General features: G+C 40.6%; 1 protein-coding gene across 1 annotated transcript in view; it reads right to left on the bottom strand.

Annotated features, from left to right (window-relative positions):
• cntn4 (contactin 4) overlaps positions 1-7921 on the bottom strand; it is a 54131-nt gene that overhangs the window by 29309 nt on the left and 16901 nt on the right. The window lies entirely within an intron of this gene.

Genomic DNA, 7921 nt, shown 5'->3' on the forward strand with positions numbered 1-7921 from the left:
GCCCTTCATGTTCAGATTAGTCATACTTGCTTGTAAGATACCCTGCTGACCTTCCAATATCATGAATGTAATGTTCATGTATGAACAACTTATAATTAAAATAAGTTATTACTTAGTGATTACTAATCAAGCTAGCTATTAACCTAAACTTCCTTCCAAAAAAAAAAAGTAGTACTTCGACTCTGCCCACCAATGAATGAGATTATTTCTGCCTCCTGAGCAGCGCTAACTCTGAGACACGTTTGGATAAATAAAACATTTAATCTGCTATACGGATGTGTGTGTGCTAGCAGGCACCTCTGAACAGTATCGGGTGTGTTGTCTGCAGCTGCCAGGATCAGCAAAGCACTAATCCTCGGCTTGCTCCCATTCTCAGGCGAGGGGGACCGTGCTCCTTCACATGGCTCTTTTAAACCACAGCCAGGGTGGAGAGGTGTGGGCGAAGACAAAATGAAAAGCACCAGTCAGCTGTCCACGGCAGCCTTGTCAGGTACTAAACCTTTCCTCAAGGCAAAGTAATGAAATAAGTCTTTTTGGGCACATAAGCTTTCAGTATTCCGGCCTGGCACACTGCTAACCTCCACAGAGAGCCAGAGCTCCACTTCACAAGCAGATGTTCAATTAGAGGCAAATGAGGAAATTAGAGATGAAAATGTGAAGTGACATTTAAACATGATAAACAATGTTTTTAATAAGTATAACAGCATGCACCCAAAGAATGAGGAAACGGAAATAGCAGTGCTGGGCTGTCCGTTCACACAGATCATTTAATCACCACCTTTATTAATACACCTGTTTCCATACAGCGCTTATTAATTCTTAAGTCTTCATAAAATCAAGCCCTGAGACATTTGATGAGGCTCTTATTAAAATCTCCTTGAAACAGAACAAAGGCATCACAGGAAGATAAGAAGATATGCGATAAGTAAATTAATGCAGAGTTTGCTGCTATGCCTCTTCCACAGCGCTGGTGTTCTCCTGACGCTGATCCTTTCTGGAGTGCGTCTGGCAGAGCAGATGGGCCTATAAATGGAGATCACTCTGCGAGACATCTCTTCATTTACGTGACAGACATGCTTATTTGCTCTGCCAATGTAGGAGGGATATATAATATGCAAGAGGGACAGTGTACCAGTGGGTCACGACTACAGATGGAATCTGGCCTATCCGGCTATAGCAAGTGTTGCTCTCTCTACAGACTAATGGACTAATCAACATCCAGGCCACATACAGATGCTCTCCTGTGTCTTTTCACTCTAACTCAGTGAGCCACTCAAAAACTTGTCATGTTAAGATCGCACCAAACAGCTCAGGCTTTAACAGACACCACTTAAAGCTATAAACACGCCTAGCAGATGATTTCCAAACTGCTGCAGGCACGAAATGAGTCAGAGAACATCCTGCGATAGTAATTTCTCATGCTCACTGATTCATACGCCACGCTTACACTTCAATGTGTGTGTCAATAGTTTGGCAGAAGTAAAAAGCAGAATTAAAAGAGGTCTCCAAGTGTACATCTAAGCTCAATTTGTGACAAGTGATAAAAAAAGAAATATGGGAAGATGCAGGGGCCCGACATTAGGGCCAATTTCCCAATGGCGTTTGATTTCCCAGCGTAAATTGCGCAGACTTTGAAACAACTGGCCCATTAGTATGTCAAGCTGCTCGGATGTGGCCACTTTGAGATTTGATAGTGTTTTCTTTATGACAAAGGCAAGTGTAATTTGGACAAGTTAAACATGGAATTATTGTGCAATGCAATATACATGGCTTTTTCTTTCTTTTTAAAAAAAAAAAAGGAAATTTAAAATAATTTTCCACATTGAGTGTGCATTTACATGTGCTTTAGTATCTTAGTTATGATCAGGATTTTGCACATGTAAAGCACAGCTTATCCTGGATCTGACTTTATTGTGGTTTAGAGAAACCTGGATACGCTACCTGGAGTGAAACTGTGTGTGACATGTTAACACCTTATCCTGGTTTCTGAACATTATTTATTGGTAAAGAACACAGACTGAGATGGTGAAAAATCAAGACACACCTGCAGGCAGATGATCAGAAACCGTGAAAGTGTTATGATCATGTATAAAGAGATATGAATAATCATGTTTCTCATGCTCCATGATAAAAACTATTCCCCAATTATGATCAAAAAGACTCAAAACCAGCATATAGAATTACTTTCGTATTATTTAGAGTCTGTGATCTGTATCTTTCTTCTGTAAGAAGAAAAATAAAAATTAATGTTTGCATTGTTTTGCCTTTGGGTTATTGTTATTTTTTGAGGATTCAAATCGCACAGAAAGGGAGTTAGCATTTAGTTAGTTAGCTAGCTTTTAGCTAAACCAGTTTTGGTTTCTTCTGACACAGAAAGCATTCCGACCAGTGATGGTATATATTCCCGACCATCTGACCAGAACACAGTTGTGTAAACATTTCCAGTCTTAAGCCTGCTCATTGTAGTGTTTTCTGTAACCCACGGCTGTCCTGACTGATTGTCTGAATAAGCAGTGATTTACTCAACAATGCAATGTGTGATAAAGACGCAGCTTGTTTGTACTCACCCGCCATGAATGCACTTATAGAATAAAGCAGTGTTGATTCAGATGCTTTAAACTACTGAGGAGGGAGTGTTTTCCAACGAGATTAGTCTGCCTGCTTTATCATATCACAACCAAACCCACTAATAAAGGCTATTTTTCACTGGCTAAAGATGCCACTAAGACGATGGTTGATGTGAGATTTTCCTGGCAGCAATGTGAATTTTATTTTTACACAAGATTTTAGCAAAAGCATGACCTAGCCTTGTCTAAATAATAAAAGAAGGTGAAATGAGTGTTATTGTATGCAACTGTAAAATCTAATTTTCACCTCCCACTATCTTTTTTTGTACATTCAATATGAATTACACACAGTCACCACACAGAAGTGAAGTTGCAATTTAGAAACCAAAAGTAAGATCTGTAAATTCCAATAACTTTGAATTAACTAATTAATTAACTAATGGAAGCACAAATATTTTGCATTTGCGCTGAGAATACAGGACAGACAAGCCATGATGAATGAATTTCAACATTACCGTCATTTTGGAGACATTTTACACACTTTCGTTTCCCCCTCTCTCCAGTAGCATCCTTCCTTTATGTTCCTGTCTATGTGCCATGGGACTGTACACCTCCAGTTGTTTGAAGCCACTAATCTTGGGTAAGAAAGAACTGATAAAACTTTGAACTGATGTTACCCTGGCAACAAGCTTCCTGTATTCACCTTGTTCAAAGATGTCACACAAATGGTTACACTCCCAAGTGCACAATGACTTTTACAGCTAACACTGGTGCACCATCTTAAACAGTTCGAGGTTTTGTACCTAATAGAAGTAATTAAAATCACTGGTAAGGAGAAGAGATCCAGAGCTCATGTCAGTAGAATAAATGAGGCTTGAAATAATAAACCATACAATACCTCAGCCATCAGCACCATTTTCTCCCATTCAAGTCAGATAACCAGAGCAGTTTCACAGACACCACAGTGTATGACTGATACACAATTATGTTAGGCAAAAGGAAAAAGTTGAATAATTTGTGGAATTCTAGTTTTCTGAATGTCACAAATGCCATATAATTAGTAGGCTCCATAGAGAGCTCAGAAAATGTTAACAGTTTATTATTGAACATAATATTATTACATAATTTATATATCATCTGTGTTGCACACTTTTGGACACAACAGGAGCCCAATTGGCATTTTGAATGGACAGCAATTTGCCAGGTGCCTTTTTTTCTTGGTCTCCCCTCGGAACACATGAATTTTTTCCCCAGTCTAAATTACTTTTTTGAGAGGTATGATGCATAACCTAGGGAGGAAAAAAAAAGTCATACAGTACAATAAGAGAAAATTTTTGCATAAAACATTTGCATCACATTGCCATATCTCAAGCCTATTTTAGATGTTTGACCTTTTGGACTACGCTTACTAAAAGGGATTGCCATGGATACCAGGGACACACTGAACGTCTGACCGTCACTCAACTACCAGGAGGGGAGAGGGACAGAGTGAATGCCACAGAGATGATGTATTGACCAAATATATATTTTTACTAAAGCAACTAAAGCATTATTATTCTCAATCTTTTGTAACGTGCACCAAAAGCACAGAACAAGGCAACATGTAACAAGGAAACGTGCTGCAACATCAGAGCGGCTAAAAACAAAAGTCCCAACCACACCCAAAGCACTGTAATGCCTCCCTCCAGGGGTAAACACCTTCTTTCAAAGGACCAAAAGAAATATTTGCATGACTGCCAAAGCCAATAGAGATAAATATTCAAGGTCTTTAAAAGATGGCGTTTTATTGCAAGAGGAAGCAACATCAAGACGTCAGCACATCCTGCAGCGCTTCGCGAGAGGACGGTGGATTGAATGTGTCTGGTGCGAGCGGCCTAACAAACCTGATTTCTTCCTGCTTGTGACATATTGAAATGGCGTGTTTTTCAGGCCGCTCTCCGTGGCTGACACGGCCCACTTACACACACTCATCAGCAAGACCTGCTCTACTCTGCTCTCTCAGCTGCTTTGTTCCAGCTGATGTCATCTAAACCTCGTCCCTGCAGGGTTGTCTGGGGTAGATAAGACAACCCCCCACCCCCCCATCCGCCCCCTCCAATGGTCTTCCGCAGGAAAAAAAGGGGGGCTGCTGCTATGAAGATGGATTACCCAGCTGGTGACACTAGTTCCCTTTCCGGCGAAGCAGCGGTGGAGTGCTAACACAATTAAGGCAATTAATCTTCAACAAAAGGGGTTCACAGCTACCTCTTATGATTTTGCACCTTTCTGTACAGGTGCACAACGAAACAGACGTGCTCAGACATGCACGCATACACAGACTGTACATGCATGCAAACACAATTCTTTTATCTGGGCTAAGATATACTGAAAAAACATAAATAAAGGTAACAAGCAAGAAATAGGGCCCTCTTCACACAGCTGATGTGTCAAACCATGATGCTGTTTGTTCCATCATTTGCAGTTCACTCATTTGCATCAGTGGCCTGCTTTCACTAAAGTCTTGTGATTTTCAAAACAAGCAGCAGCAGGATGAGAGTGAATACTGTCGACGACCTACAGGCAGGACAGCCATTATTGGGCGGCTGTTAAAAAGACAACTGTTCTAATGATTACAACAACAGATGCTGGGTGTTTTTATTGTGTGGCATACAACACAGAGGTGTATGTGTGTATGTCACAGATGAGGGGGAGATAATAGGAAAGAGAGTAAGTGGGAGCTATTATCAGCACATTTAAAGGCTCTGGCATGTGTTTTCAAGCTCTGTAAACGGTTACTCCGCTGCCTTGCTGGCAATACATTCCGTCATGTAATACAGCCGGGAATGTTGAATTTTAATTTAAAATCTGTGCTTTGCTTCTTCTACATTCGGGAGCAGCGGCACAGGTGGTCTGAGCCAAATATCATTTATTTAGAGTGAGTAAAAGCATTAAAACATATTTCTGAACATCAGTCAGACTTTTAAAACTACCAGAATAAAGACAGTGTCAAAGAAATCTATGTAATAATTGTCCACTATTATGATTCAGCAACAAAGAGCTAAACTAAATGGCTGCAGTAAATATGGAACGAGAAAGATTCTCTAAATGATTCCAAATTAAGTCATTAACTTTGCTTTAATGATTAAAATCATCTATTATTTATCACAGGAGTTGGTCTTTTTGTGAGATATAGTTAGGGATGACTGAGAGCACTGCATGCAGTGATAGAATTTCAGGAAAACAAAGCATCTATCTAACATTGGGACATACATTTAATTTATCACTTCAAGAGGACGTCAATTCATGCCGCACCGAAGACAAATGTGAAATCAATCTAAACTATGAATTCAAAACAACAGGATCAAAATGGCCCAGGTGCTGAGAGGTTGAAATGCGTGATGGAAGTGGCACAGGGCGAGTGAAGGGCACCAGCAGCGAGACCACTATGCAAATGTCCCGCCACTGTGTTTGACAAGCAACAACACTGCTTTGTATATATGCAAAGGCTGGCAAGACACTGTGCACACAGCCCTGCTGTCAGAGCGGAGTCATGCTAGAATGGTGACACCCAATGGTTGACCCCTGTCTGCAATGAGGCTACTGGGCCAGACTTCACACTTCATTCAGACACATATACACTGGCAAAAGTTATCACTTGTAGCACACTTTGCATCTCAGAGGTCAAACGTGGCGGGACGCTGAGATCGCCCACTGTTCCTCAGACACTTGGAAACGTGTCAGAAGTTGAATACTGTAATTTGATTTCTGGAGCCTTTATCATCCCTGCTGAGGTGAAAAGTACTTGATTAGCACTTTGAATTTACTCAGCAGACGGTCTGTTTGGCCACCACTAAAGAGCTGGAGATGGCAAACCCCATTAACCATTACTCAGTTAGGCTTCTTGCTGCTTTTTCTCTCAGTGGGTGTGTGAGTGTTCTCAACACATCTGAGGACCTGCATCCAAATCTCTCTGTGGACATGTAGAAATAAAAAAAACAGTGTCTGGTGTACCTCAAAGCAGTATTTTTGAATTCCTAAAAAATCCTAGTTGTCTTACAAATAAATGGTCATAAAGAACTTTCACTGCAATAAATATGGAATATTTTGTACTTCGTATGTTATGGTGATCCAGAAAGTAAATTTATTCCTATAAGGGACATTTTTAACGGCATTTATGGGACTATTTACTTTTTGATAGGGGACGGTAGAGAGGTGACAGGAAAGGAAAGGTCGGACTTGAACCCGGGGATGTTGTTATTACATAGACAGCATCGTAAACCCCTGGCCCACCAATGCACCCAACTATACGAGATTTTGATGGAGCAACAAGGCAATGACCCCTTGTCCACATATTTTGCAGGAGAGTAGTTTCAGACAAGCATTAAGGCAAAGGGGCTGCTTTGGTGGGTAAGCGTAGTTTTGGACAACGACAATGAGATTTGAACATGAAAGGCCAGTTTAAGTAACAGAACCGCTATAAAAGTTTAAGGGCTTATCAGACACCAAACACTGCCCAGTTCTGCACAATTTATAATATTGAGAGACAGGATATCACAAGGCTTTAAAGTTATCACGGCTGCAATCGAGTAGTCTTTTGTTGCAATGATTGTGAGGCAAACAGCAGAAATGCAGCGTTTACGCCACAATAATTAACACAGTCAGGGATGTGTGTTTGTCATCCAGCAAGGTTGTGCACTGGCCAATCAAATACTGTAAGCACAATGCCAGGCTCAACATTATTTTTGGCGGAGGCCTACGGAATTGGAACCCCGGCTGTGTTGCTGGACTGGACACAAAAGGCCGAACAGATATAGTTGGGTTGCTGACAGGGCAATGTATTAATGAATGATCATTTTGAATATCATTGATTATGAAGTGTTCACTGGTTTGAGATACCTCCTTAAAGGCCATATATATATGAAATTCACTTGGCACTAGATGTCGCAATAGAGCACCAGCATCTCAGACCAAAACAAACGTGTTTTATGGCTCATCAGACTCCAATTTTACCCCACAGAGTATTGTAAAACACACTTCAAACTGACAGGAACAAAATAAAACTCACCAAAAACATTTTTGTTAGTCTTTCCACAGTCTGTCCAACAATCATTAACACTAGTTTAGTTGAAATAAACCCTTAATTCAGTTATATTGGACAATATAGTGTCACAATCCTTAGGGGCCAATTGTTGCCCATCAAAGTATGTCCATGAAAAGTGCTTGTTTTTTCCACGGACAGACATCTTTACATAGCAAATACACCGATCAGCCATAACATCCTGACCACCTGAGCACCCTGGTGTTTAGAATGTTCTGCAGCCCCATACTAACAAACTGCGATGCATTGTGTGTTCTGACACCTTTCTATTAGAACC

The sequence above is a fragment of the Morone saxatilis genome, unplaced genomic scaffold (genome assembly GCF_004916995.1).
Source record: "Morone saxatilis isolate NCDOM2014 unplaced genomic scaffold, NCSU_SB_2.0 Contig18, whole genome shotgun sequence".
Lineage (NCBI taxonomy): Eukaryota > Metazoa > Chordata > Actinopteri > Moronidae > Morone > Morone saxatilis.